The following is a 13,395-nucleotide window of genomic DNA, read 5'->3' as shown; positions in this document are numbered from 1 at the left end:
TCTCGAGAAGAACCAGGAAGATGGATTTTGAATATTTTGAGATCTCTTGAGCAGGCACTGTTTACTCATTATCTTCTTCTCACCACCCACTTACTTTCAGGAAGTAGCAGAGGGGCCAGACACCAAGCAGTGAGGGTCATCTTAAAGATGAAGCCAAGTGGTAAAGCAGATAGGGGAAGCATGGTGAACGTGCCCAGGCCGGTTAGCGTCTCAGCTGAGACAGGTAAGGCTGGGTCACCCAGGAGCTGCATGGCCATGCAGGTGTCTGTCTTGCTCCTAGTCTCCGCCAGCATCAGGGCGCACCCCTGGGGCCTCTGCTAAAATGAAACATCCATAGGCAGAAGAATCAAAGAGAGAGAAACATGGGCCAGGTGGTGGTAACCTAGATGAGCACACGTTCCAAAGCACAGGGATCCAGGTTCAAGCCTTCGGTCCCCACTTGGAGGGGAAAGCTTTGGGAATAATGAAGCAGGGCTGCAGGTGTCTCTAACTCTCTCTCTCCCTCACTATCATCCCCTTCCATCTCAATTTCTGGATGTATCTATCCAATAACAAATAAAAATTAGAGAAAGAGAGAGAGAGAGAAACACTGCAATTGGTGGACTCTTACTTCCATATTCCAGTACCCCAAGTGAAACCTGGATTTAGATGGCAGCCAACCTGCTCTCACCTTTACTGTCAGCACCTTGATGGACTCTAACCAATGAGCTTGTGTCACATGCAGCTTGCAAACAGATAAAGGTGAGTGCTGAGGGTGAAAGTAGCTCGGGCCTGGTAGGAATCCACCTGTAACTGTAAAATAAACATAACTCCCTGCCCTCCACTTGGCCTCAGTCTTGTTCTTTGGTTACCTTTGTGCTGTAACACCGGAGAGCCGCATCACAGAACTTTTTCCTGACACTGAGAAAGCTGGCTTCCGGTGCTCAGCACCCGGTCAAGCCAGAGGCTGCCAGGGCAGGCGACACAGAGGACACTCAGTGCAGGCAGGAGCACACCAGTGCCCGTGTGTCTATGGGCCCTTTAACTCCAAGAACCTCTTACTGCCAAAACCCCATCCAGAAAGGGTCACTGCCCTGCAGACTGCCTCACGGACTGCAGCTGGTCAATGGAGATTTGTGGGCAGACAGAACGTAACTGTGGAAACTCAGCTTGAATTTATCCCAGGATCAGAAATCTTTACTTCATTTATTTTAATGAGAGGATAGAGGAAGGGAGAAAGAAAGAGGCAGAGAAAAACACCAGGGCCCTGCTCAGCTCTGGCTGCTGGTGATGCTGGGGATTGAATCTGGGGCCTCAGAGCTTCAGGCAGGAGAGACTGTTTGCATAACCGTTATGCTGTCTCCATAACCTGTGTTTTGATTTTTGAATTCTCAGTATTCTCTTCCCCAGAATCTTTCTTTTTTCTTTTGTTTTTTCTTCTTAAAAAATATTTATTCCCTTTTGTTGCCCTTGTTACTTTATTGTTTAGTTATTATTACTGTTATTGATGTCGTCATTGTTGGATAGGACAGAGAGAAATGGAGAGAGGATAGGAAGACAGAGAGGGGGAGAGTAAGACAGACACCTGCAGACCTGCTTCACCGCCTGTGAAGTGACCCCCCTGCAGATGAGGAGCCAGGGGTTCGAACCGGGATCCTTATGCTGCTCCTTGCGCTTCCCCAGAATCTTTTTTTTTAATATTTATTTTATTTATTTATTCCCTTTTGTTGCCCTTGTTGTTTTATTGTTGTAGTTATTATTGTTGTTGTCGTTGTTGGATAGGACAGAGAGAAATGGAGAGAGGAGGGGAAGACAGAGAGGGGGAGAGAAAGACAGACATCTGCAGACCTGCTTCACCGCCTGTGAAGCGACTCCCCTGCAGGTGGGGAGCCGGGGTTCGAACTGGGATCCTTATGCCAGTCCTTGTGCTTTGCACCACCTGCGCTTAACCCGCTGCGCTACAGCCCGACTCCCGCTTCCCCAGAATCTTTCTAACCTTTTGCTAGAAATGAAAACCTTTTCCCCCCTTTTTAATTCATTTACTTATTTATTTGCCTCCAGGGTTATCATTGGGGCTCATTACCGACACTATGAATTCACGGCTCCTGACGGCCATTTATTCTATTTTATCAGATAAGACAGAAGGAAATTGAGAGGGGAGGGGAGACAGAGAGGGAGGGAGACAGAGACACCTGCAGCCCTGCTTCACTACTTGTGAAGCACCCCCCCACAGGTGGGGATCCAGTGGCTTGGACCCAGAGCCTGTGCTTAGTGCTATGTGCACTTAACCAGGTACACCACAGCCTGACTCCAAAATGGAAACCCTCTATGCTTCTGTGTCCTGTCTGAGTGTCTCATGGCCACTCCTACTCTTCACTGAGTCCTCTGAAACTTGTGTAGTCATTCTGAACCTGTCTGTGTTTCCAACAGTGTGGCAGAATGCATTCCTATATCCTGCCTGATGCGGTGACACCTTCCCATGAAGCTCTCTGTTTCTGACACAGGGCTCCTCCATCTTGTACTGCCTGGGGTGGAGGCAGGACCCATGCCCTAGCACCCCACAGCTGCCCTTGGCCATGTCCCCTCATGTCCAAGTCCCCCTTCCCAGCCTAAGTCCTAGAATGCCTGGGGAGCCAGCCCTCACTGACAAAGCCTTGTTATGCCATGACCTTTCCTTTCCTTCAGAGTCACTGTCACCTTTCCCTTCATTCCACTGCAATCACACCCTCGCACGGGCAGCACACCGAGACTTGCTCTCCACCTCCAGCTTTCCTATTGCTTAACCTTTCCCGTCTCTTAGGTCAACCACTGCAGACTTGTCACAATTCCAGGGGATTCATAGTTTTCTGAAAGTCAAGTGTGTTTGTTGTTTAGTTACAATATTTTAAACTTCATCCAGGTTTGGTTGGTAATGAGTGGCACCTATTGAAAGGGCATGACTTGGTTAGGTCTGACACACATGCTCACTGGGGCAATTCATCACAGCCAGAGTGCCTGATGTGGAGCTGCAAGTCTCCTTTTGAACCCTCACAACTCATCTAACTTTTTCCATAAAAGATTAGTTTACGGGGGAGGGGAAGAAATTTTAAAAAGATTAGTTTTAGACTGGGTGATAGTATAATTGTGGGTGGGGGTAGACAGCACAATGGTTTTGCAAAGACATATCATGTGAGGCTTCTGTGAACAACTATATGCCACCAAGCTAGAGAACATGGAAGAAATGGATGATTTCCTAGATACCTACCAACTTCCAAAATTAAATAAAGAGGAACTAGATAATATGAACAGGCCCATCACAGGTAATGAAATTGAAACAGTTATCAAAAACCTTTCCAAGAATAAAAGTCCTGGACCAGATAGTTTGACAAATGAATTCTACAAAACCTTCAAGGAAGAGTTAATACCCTACTTTTAAAAGTCTTCCAAAAGATTGAAGACACAGGAATACTCTTTTCCAGCTTCCATGAAGCCAGCATCACTCTGATACCCAAAGCAGACAGGGACACAAACCAAAAAAGAAAACTACAGACCAATATCTCTGATGAACATAGATGCTAAAATATTGAACAATATTGTTGGTATGCTTCTAGGATCTCTTCTGTTAACATTGCTTGACGTTGTGGTCTATTTACATGATCTTTCTGTTACATTGGTTTGGTCTCATTCCCCCCACCTCTGGGAGATTTGGTTTAGGCCTGCTAGTTTCCTTCTCCCCGCCCCCTACCCTACGTACTTCCTGAGTTCCTTGCTGCTGCTGGAGGAGAAAGATGGAGGAGCACATTGTGTGGTGATTAGGTGTTGGACTGTTTGCCCACTCGTGAATAAAGGTTAAACTGCATTTTTAGCTCAGCCACGAGTTTCTGGTCATCTGTTACCCGCCCGTGAAGCCAGCCTGGCAAAAACAGCACAATATTCTAGCCAACTGATACAGCAGTATATTCAAAAGATTCTTCATCATGACCAAGTGGGTTTTATCCCAGGGATGCAAGGTTGGTTTAATATACATAAATCAATCAATGTGATCCACCACATCAACAAAAGCAAGACCAAAAACCACATGGTCATGTCAATAGAAAGCCTTTGACAAAATACAACATCCCTTTATGATCAAAACACTACAAAAAATGGGAATAGATGGAAAATTCCTCAAGATAGTGGAGTCTATATATAGCAAACCTACAGCCAACATCATACTCAATGGTGAAAAACTGGAAGCATTTCCACTCAGATCAGGTACTAGACAGGGCTGCCCACTATCACCATTACTATTCAACATAGTGTTGGAAGTTCTTGCCATAGCCATCAGGCAGGAGCAAGGAATTAAAGGGATACAGATTGGAAGAGAAGAAGTCAAACTCTCTCTATTTGCAGGTGACATGATAGTATACATAGAAAAACCTAAGGAATTCAGCAAGAAGCTTTTGGAAATCATCAGACAATATAATAAGGTGTCAGGCTACAAAGTTAACATTCAAAAGTCAGTGGCATTCCTCTATGCAAACACTAAGTTAGAAGAAGTTGAAATCCAGAAATCAATTCTTTTACTATAACAACAAAAACACTAAAATATCTAGGAATAAACCTAACCAAAGAAGTGAACACTTATATACTGAAAATTATGGTTCACTACTCAAGGAAATAGAAGAAGGCACAAAGAAATGGAAAGATATTCCATGTTCATGGGTTTGAAGAATTAACATCATTAAAATGAATATACTACTCAGAGCCATCTATAAATTTAATGCTATCCCCATCAAGATCCCAATCACATTTTTTAGGAGAATAGAACAAATGTTTAATTGGAACCAGAAAATACCTAGAATTGCCAAAACAATCTTGAGAAGAAAGAACAGAACTGGAGGCATCACACTCCCAGACCTCAATGGTATTATAGGGCCATTGTCATCAAAACTGCCTGGTACTGGAACATGAATAGACACACTGACCAGTGGAATAGAATTGAGAGCCCAGAAGTAAGCCCCCACACCTACGGACATCTAATCTTTGACAAAGGTGCCCAGACTATTAAATGGGGAAAGATGAGTCTTTTCAACAAATGGTGTTGGAAAAAATTGGGTTGAAACATAGGGCGGGGAGGTGGTGCAGTAGATAAAGCACTGTATACTCAACCATGAGGTCCCAAGTTAGATTCCCAGCAGCACATGTACTAGAGTGATGTCTGATTCTTTCTCACCTCCTCTCCTCCTATCTTTCTCATGAATAAATAGATTATTTTAAAAAATAATAAAAACATGTAGAAGAATGAAACTGAACTACTATATTTGGTAGTAACACAAAAGCAAATTCCAAGTGGATCAAAGACTTGGATGTTAGACCAAAAACTATAAAATACTTAGAGGAAAATATTGGCAGAACTCTTTTCTGCATAAATTTTAAGGATATCTTCAAGGAAATGAATCTAATTACGAAGAAGACTAAGTCAAGAATAAACCAATGTCACTGCATCAAATTAAAAAGCTTCTGCACAGCAAAAGAAACCACTACCCAAACCAAGAGACCCCTCACAGAATGGGAGAATATCTTTACATGCCATGCATCAGACAAGAGGCTAATAACCACAATATATAAAGAGCTCACCAAGGTCAACAACAAAAAAACAAATGCCCCAACCATAAATGGGGAGAGGACATGGACAGAATATTCACCACAGAAAAGATCCAAAAGGCTGAGAAATACATGAAATGCTGGGTTAGCATTGCGGGCAGAAGAGAGATTCCAGGAACTTGTGATGGCATGGTGATACGATTCTTTATTCATGCGGAGCCCCAATGTCATTCTGAGGCTGTTTGTATCTGAGAATAAAAATCATTAACCTGGGCTGGGGAGACCTTCCTGTCTGAGACTCTGAGGTCCCAGGTTAAGTTCCCAGCACCACCATGAGCTAGGGGCAAGCAGGTTTCTGATAGCTCTCTGTCACTAAAGTTAAACAAATAAAATATTAAAACAAAACATGGAGGGGGCCAGGCGGTGGCCCACCTAGTTAAGTGCACACATTACAGCACTCAAGGACCCAGGTTCAAGGCCCTAGTTCCCACTTGCAAGGGAAAGCTTGGCGAGTGGTGAAGCAGGGCTGCAGGTGTGTCAGTCTCTCTCCCTCTGTATCTCCCCATCCCTACTGAATTTCTCTCCATCTCTCTCCCTCTGTATCTCCCCATCCCTACTCAATTTCTCTCCATCTCTCTCCCTCTGTATCTCCCCATCCCTACTCAATTTATCTCCATCTCTCTCCCTCTGTATCTCCCATCCCTACTCAATTTCTCTCCAGCTCTCTCCCTCTGTATCTCCCCATCCCTACTGAATTTCTCTCCAGCTCTCTCCCTCTGTATCTCCCCATCCCTACTCAATTTCTCTCCATCTCTCTCCCTCTGTATCTCCCCATCCCTACTGAATTTCTCTCCATCTCTCTCCCTCTGTATCTCCCCATCCCTACTCAATTTCTCTCCATCTCTCTCCCTCTGTATCTCCCCATCCCTACTCAATTTCTCTCCAGCTCTCTCCCTCTGTATCTCCCATCCCTACTCAATTTCTCTCCAGCTCTCTCCCTCTGTATCTCCCCATCCCTACTCAATTTCTCTCCATCTCTCTCCCTCTGTATCTCCCCATCCCTACTCAATTTCTCTCCATCTCTCTCCCTCTGTATCTCCCCATCCCTACTGAATTTCTCTCCAGCTCTCTCCCTCTGTATCTCCCCATCCCTACTCAATTTCTCTCCATCTCTCTCCTTCTCTATCTCCCTCTGCCATCTCAATTTCTCTCTTTCTCCCTCTGTATCTCCCACTCTCTACTCAATTTCTCTCTATCTCCCCCACCCTACTCAATTTCTCTCTGTCTCTATACAATAACAAATAAAAAATTTTGAAAATTAAAGACATAGAAAAATTATTAACTTAAATATTGATGTGACTTCAATTGGTAGTTTCTAACACTTCAGGGAAATATTTTTTATTTTTATTTTTTAATATTTATTTATTCATTTTACCTTTTTGTTGCCCTTGTTGTTTTATTGTTGTAGTTATTATTGTTGTTGTTATTGATGTCATCGTTGTTGGATAGGACAGAGAGAAATGGAGAGAGGAGGGGAAGACAGAGAGGGGGAGAGAAAGAAAGACACCTGCAGACCTGCTTCACCTCCTGTGAAGCAACTCCCTTGCAGGTGGGGAGCCGGGGGATCGAACCGGGATCCTTATGCTGGTCCTTGTGCTTTGCAGGAAATATATATTTTTAAATATTTTATTTATTTATATATGAGAAAGATAGGAGGAGAGAGAAAGAACCAGACATCATCACTCTGGTACATGTGCTGCTGGGGGGTTGAACTCAGGACCTCATGCTTGAGAGTCTGATGCCTTATCTTTATTATTATTATTATTATAAATCTTTATTATTATTATTATTTTAAGCTCCTCTCTGGCTTATGGTGGTTTGGGGGATTGAACCTGAGACTTTGGAGTCTCAGACATGAGAGTCTCTTTGCATGATCGTTATGCTGTCTACCCCGAAACCTTCCATTGTTTTCCTGCTCAGCTCATATTCTCTCCAGCAGCTCCAGCTGAAAAGGCACGTCTTCCTGGGGCCTGGGCACACCAGTGGCGCACACAAAGCACCGTGTGAAGGACCCAGCTTCTAGCCTCTGCTCCCCACCTAAGCATCTTGGCTGACAGCTTCGGCGACTTTCCCATGGCCCAGGTCCTACCCACCACTGCAGCATGTAAGGCAAGGCCCTGGGGCTTGTAGCAAAAGGCCTGCAAAGCAGCCTTTCTGCAAAGCTCCTCACATTTTCTCCTGATTGGATCAAAAAGAACTGAAGGTATAGATCAAAGGGAACTGAAAGTAAAATAAACATTTTGCAGACTCACTGGGAAGATTATAATTGTCTAACTCCATGAACTTTTGCTCCAACTGTATCTTGCTCATGTTTTGAGAAACCGTGCTTTGCTTATGCACCTGGATTATGCTTTGAGAAACCTTATGTAGAGCCGGCACAATGAAGCTTCTTGCTGTGTGTGTTATAAAGGGGCTGTGAGAAAATAAACTGGTGCGCTCAGGCACTGGACTGCCAGCCCTCCTGGTCCCATCTTTCCGATGTCTGTCTTTGCTTCATCCTCACGCCCTCCCAGGTTTCAGTTCGACTTGTCGCCTGGCACCGACACAGCTTGGCCCAGTGTCCCTGCTCGGCACCTCGACCCTCATCTAGATATCTACACCCTGACACTCAGCGCCAGCTGAGCCGGGGACAGGGCACTGGGGACTGAGCACTAGGCACCCTTGAACCGTTGGGGTTGTAAGAGAACACCTCAGACATCGTTTGTGATGGGTAGCCCAGGATTCCAGCCAAAATGCTTCTCTTTCACCTGTAATGTTTCTTTTGTATAGTATTTGACACGCAAGCAACACTTTAAAGATTGCTGTCCTAACTTCTGCTTGGGGTCCCAGGCTGCTCTCCTCCTTCTAGTTGGGTGCCTGTGACCTTGAAAAGCCCAGGCTTAGAAGTTATATATCATCACTTCCACCACTTTTTACTGGTTCAGGTAGTTATGGAGTCAGCCGAGGCTCAAGGGCAAGAAAAACATAGATACCACCTCTCAGAAGGCTGTCAGCTTCACATGGTACAAATACACATCCAGTGGGGCCAGGCGGGTCACACCTGGTTAAGCGCTTCAACACAGGGCTCAAGGACCAGGCCAGGCCCTCGGTCCCCACCTGCAGGGGGAGCTTCATGAGCAGTGAAGCAGGGCTGCATGTGGCTCTCTCCCCCCACCCTGGTTTCTCTCTGTCTTCACAAATAAAAAGTAAATTAAAAAATCAGTGAGTATATAACCAAAAGCCATTCAGTTACTAGGAGCCCTCAGTCCTCACAAAGTCACCTAGCTCCTTTTGCTGTGTGCCAAGCACCATGCAAACATTCATTCCTATATTCTACAAACGTCTATTTTGAATACTTAACGCCAACTGTATTGTTCTAGGCCTAGGAGATTGTAGCTCCATGGATAAAACAGACCAAAGTCCTTTTTTTTTTCTTTATTGGGGGGATTTATGGTTTACAGTCAAAAGTAAAATACAGAACATGGAAAATGTGTCACAGTTTTCCACATAACAATCTAACCCCCTCCTAGGTCTTCCTCCACCATCATGTTCCAGGACCTGAACACTTCCCTCCACCCCAGAGTCCTCACTTTTTAACCAGAGCCCTGCTCAGCTCTAGTTTATGCTGAATTGAACCTGGGACCTTGGGATGTCAGGCACGAGAGTCTCTTTGCATATCCATGATGCTATCTACTCTCACCCTAGACCAAAATTCTTATCCTTGTGAAATGACTCCAGTGAAGACAAACAGTAGACAAGTGAATAGAGACTTCGGTGGTGTGCTGAGAGGAAATGGGAGCATGTAGTGGGGTTCCAATTCAGGAGTCACGATGGTGTAGACATGTGAACAGAGACTTCTGTGGTGTGCTGACAGGAAATGGGGGTCTGTGGTGGGGTTCCAATTCAGGAGTCACAATTTTTTACAGTAATCAGATATCAGAGACATGTCTTTCGTGAGTGTTTCCTTGAGGATGTCGAACTTTGATGCCTGAGTTGCACAGCAGATGTCATCGGCGTAGATGAACTTCCTTGAAGAAGTTTCTGGAAGGTCATTGATGTAAATATTAAATAGCGTAGGAGCCAGAACAGAGCCCTGGGGGAGGCCACTTGAGACAAGTCTCCATCTGCTAGACTTGTCACCCAGATGCACCCGGAATCTTCTGTTGTTTTCGACAGGTTATGTTGTTTTCGCCGGGCTGACTTCACAGGCTGGTAACAGACGACCAGGGACTCATGGCTGGGTTGTACGCAGTATCTCTTTATTCATGCAGGACGCAGCACAATCTATGACAAGCTAAACTAAACTCAAGGTACAGTACCATAAAACTCACAATGCTGTCTTTATATATACTTGCCAAGTAAGGTGGAAACAGGATGTGACATAGAGAGGGTGGAGAGAAAAGTGACTGGTGAAAATCAGAGTGTGACAAAGAGGGGGCAGATTAGGCGAGAATCCTATCACTGAACCACAAATGCCCTGGAGGGAGGGTGGAACTTGTTAACAGTGGTTATGCAAATAGAATGAAGTGGTTATGTAAATAGAATAGTGTTAAGCAGGGGGGATTTAAACCAAATGAAACAGAAGGGGTCTCATGCACACCAACAATTCCCCCTTTCTTTTTAACTAATGGCCATTGTGGGGTGAACAGAAACCTATATCGTACAGGCGTTTTCAAAAGAACTGGCATAAGACATGGAAAACAAAATAGGCGAGCAGCAATAACCAGTGTGATGCCAAGGGGAACGCTTCTTGCCTCAAAGGGCAAGGCCTAGCAGGCGAAAGGGCATTTCTTGCCTCTGGGAATGCTTCATGCCTCTGGGGGCATCTCTTGCCTCAAAGGGCGTTTCCTGCCTCTGTGGGCATCTCTTGCCTCTTGGGGCACTTCATGCCTCTGTGGGCATAACCTAATAAGGAGGGGGAGTTTTCTGCCTCTGGGACAGAGCCTGCAGGCGAGGGGACATGGTCTATAAAGTCTCAAGGCAATTGGCTGAAGTTAGTCTTTGAGAAACACAGCAGTATGTACCAGTAAGTCCGATGGAGGTGTCAGTCCAGAGTAGCTGACCACAGAAGAAAATGCCAGAGGATGAAACGCTGCACGTCTGTCTCGATGGGGAATGTCAGCCACCAGAATTCTGCTTTTCTGTAGAGAGTGATCTTTGGAGTCTGTGAATCTGTTTCTTCAGGTCGTGCCAGGTCTCATCATTGGTTTCCGGGGGCGATGTCAGAGAACAGGATCCAAATGGATTTCCAGGAATTCCATTTGAGTAGATGCTTTTTCATGTGAAGACTTTGACAGCTGAAATTCCCTTACTTGTCAAACAAAACTTGTAGCAGATTAGAAGTTTACTATAATTGATAACTCCATTATAATTGGAAGTCCTTTCTAGTATGATTTTAAGGTTGTTTAAACAGTTTAAACTCAATAAAATGTGGAAAGGTAAACAGAATAACCACGGTTAAAAGCCTCAGGCATGAGAATAATTAACATAATCATTGCACTATCTGCCCCACCCATAACTCATACAGTTTTCAGGATTAAACGTTTCAGATTCATGTCAAGACATAAAAGAGAAATCACAGGAGGGAAAAAACAATTTTTTGGATTGTTTCTGGATGTCTCTAGAAATCATGGCTGCATCCAGCATTTTTTTTAAGTCAATGTCAAACAAAAATTCAGTCATTCAAATCATTCTCTTATGAAATGCAACTTGAACCAGATTATCAAGATCTCACAATGTAGGATTAAGAATCCCCGGAGGGCGTCCTAGTCCAAAAAGCTCCTCAAAATTCCATTTAGGGTGCTTCTGACTGTTCCTACTGGATTGCTTCAGGCACCCATTTTTAAAAGCGTCTTCCCATTGAAGAAAGAATCCAATCAGGAGAGTAGAACTAACCACGTGTCTCCATACTTGGGAACTGCCAGGATACTCGAGAATGTTCTTCAAATTAGAGTAGTCCTTCTCCATGGGAAACATTCGAGAAGAAGTCCAGAAAGTCCCAGTGGAAATCCCCATGCATATCCCAAGGTCTACGATCACAGTCATAAAGAACCAAACTGTGGCCCGGAGCAAAATGTTGTCCTTTTCCTCAGGAAACATGGGAGAGGGAATCCAGAAAGTCCAAGGAGAAATCTCCATGCATCTCCCAAGCTCTATGATCCCGGTCATAAGAAACCAAGGTTCCCGGTCAGGGAACCGAAATGTGGCCCAGAGTAAAATGCTCCAGAGACAGACTAACTGTCTCATGATGAAACAGTAGAGGCTTTGGCAAACCTCTTCATAAGTAGAAAAGAATACCATAGTGCATAGGTAGGCAAAGTCTTCACTTATCTGGGAGTTGCGCAGGTCTGGTCCCACGTTGTGGCACCATATGTTGTTTTCGACAGGTTATGTTGTTTTTGATGGGTTATGTTGTTTTCGCCGGGCTGGCTTCACAGGCTGGTAACAGACGACCAGGGACTCATGGCTGGGTTGTACGCAGTATCTCTTTATTCATGCAGGACGCAGCACAATCTATGACGAGCTAAGCTAAACTCAAGGTACAGTACCATAAAACTCACAATCTTCTGTTTTGGAGAAGAAACGATATAGTGTTGACCACCCATGGAGGCAGGCATCTTGAGATCTTGACTAGGAGACCACGGTGCCAGACTGTGTCATAGGCTGCTGTGAGATCAACAAAGACAGCACCCGTCTTTAAATTCTTCTGGAATCCATTTTCAATGTAAGTTGAGAGGGCCAGGGCTTGTTCGCAGGTAGATCTTCCTGGGCGGAAACCAGCTTGGGCGGGTGATAGGAATTTCTCTGTAAGATGAGAAATACGTGACAGAAGCAGCCTCTCAAGGAGTTTGTAACACACGGAGAGGAGAGAAATTGGTCTATAGCTGGCGGCCAGTGTTGGGTCTTTCTTTGGTTTCAAAACCGCTATAATCTTCGCATGACGCCAAACTTTGGGCATAGACTCAGATTCCAAGATGTGCGACAGGAATGAAGCGAGCCACTTCTTTGCCGCGGGACCCAGGTTAAGAATGAGTTCTGGGGTGATGTTATCATAGCCAGCAGCTGTTCCCGGTTTAACCCTCTTCAAAGCGTCTTCCAGTTCAGACAGTGTAAAGGGAGAGAGTTTTGGAGATGGCGACTAATCCCTAGCACTGCAAAAACGGTATCATCTGTTTTCCATCTACACCATGCCTCGGCCTCGCATGAGCTTAATGTGCAGCTTGGCGATACGAGAATCTGGCATGAAGCCCAGCCAGTCTATCTTGGCGTTACTCTCGATCACACTCTGTCATTTCATGAACATCTCATAAAAACTGCAGCAAAGGTGGGCATGAGGAATCACATCATTGCAAGACTGGCCAGCTCCTCATGGGGCACAAGCGCTTCCACACTACGATCATCCTCTCTGGCATTATGCTATTCCACTGTAGAATACTGTGCCCCAGTATGGTTGCGTAGCCCCCATGTCCACTTGGTCGATTCCAAATTATATTCCTCCATGAGGATTATTTCTGGAACCATCAGTTCCACCCCGGTTCCATGGCTGCCAGTTCTTAGCAACATCACCCCGCCAGATATTCGTCGGGATGCGGCATCATCTAAGTTCATTTCCCACATCTACGCTTGACTGGACCTGCCAATATACGTGGATATCTTCGCCCACCCTGTCCAACACTTGACATCTCGTCACCCAATCTGGTCCCCTATGCCTACACTGAACTTCTCTGTTCCAGTCTCTTGGAAACAGAGTTGGCAGTCAGCTGAGGTAAAGAACCAACACCTCATCACAGACCCCTGCAAGCGTCAACTGGC

This window comes from Erinaceus europaeus, chromosome 10 (genome assembly GCF_950295315.1).
Source record: "Erinaceus europaeus chromosome 10, mEriEur2.1, whole genome shotgun sequence".
Lineage (NCBI taxonomy): Eukaryota > Metazoa > Chordata > Mammalia > Eulipotyphla > Erinaceidae > Erinaceus > Erinaceus europaeus.
Note: the sequence above shows the minus strand (reverse complement) of the source record.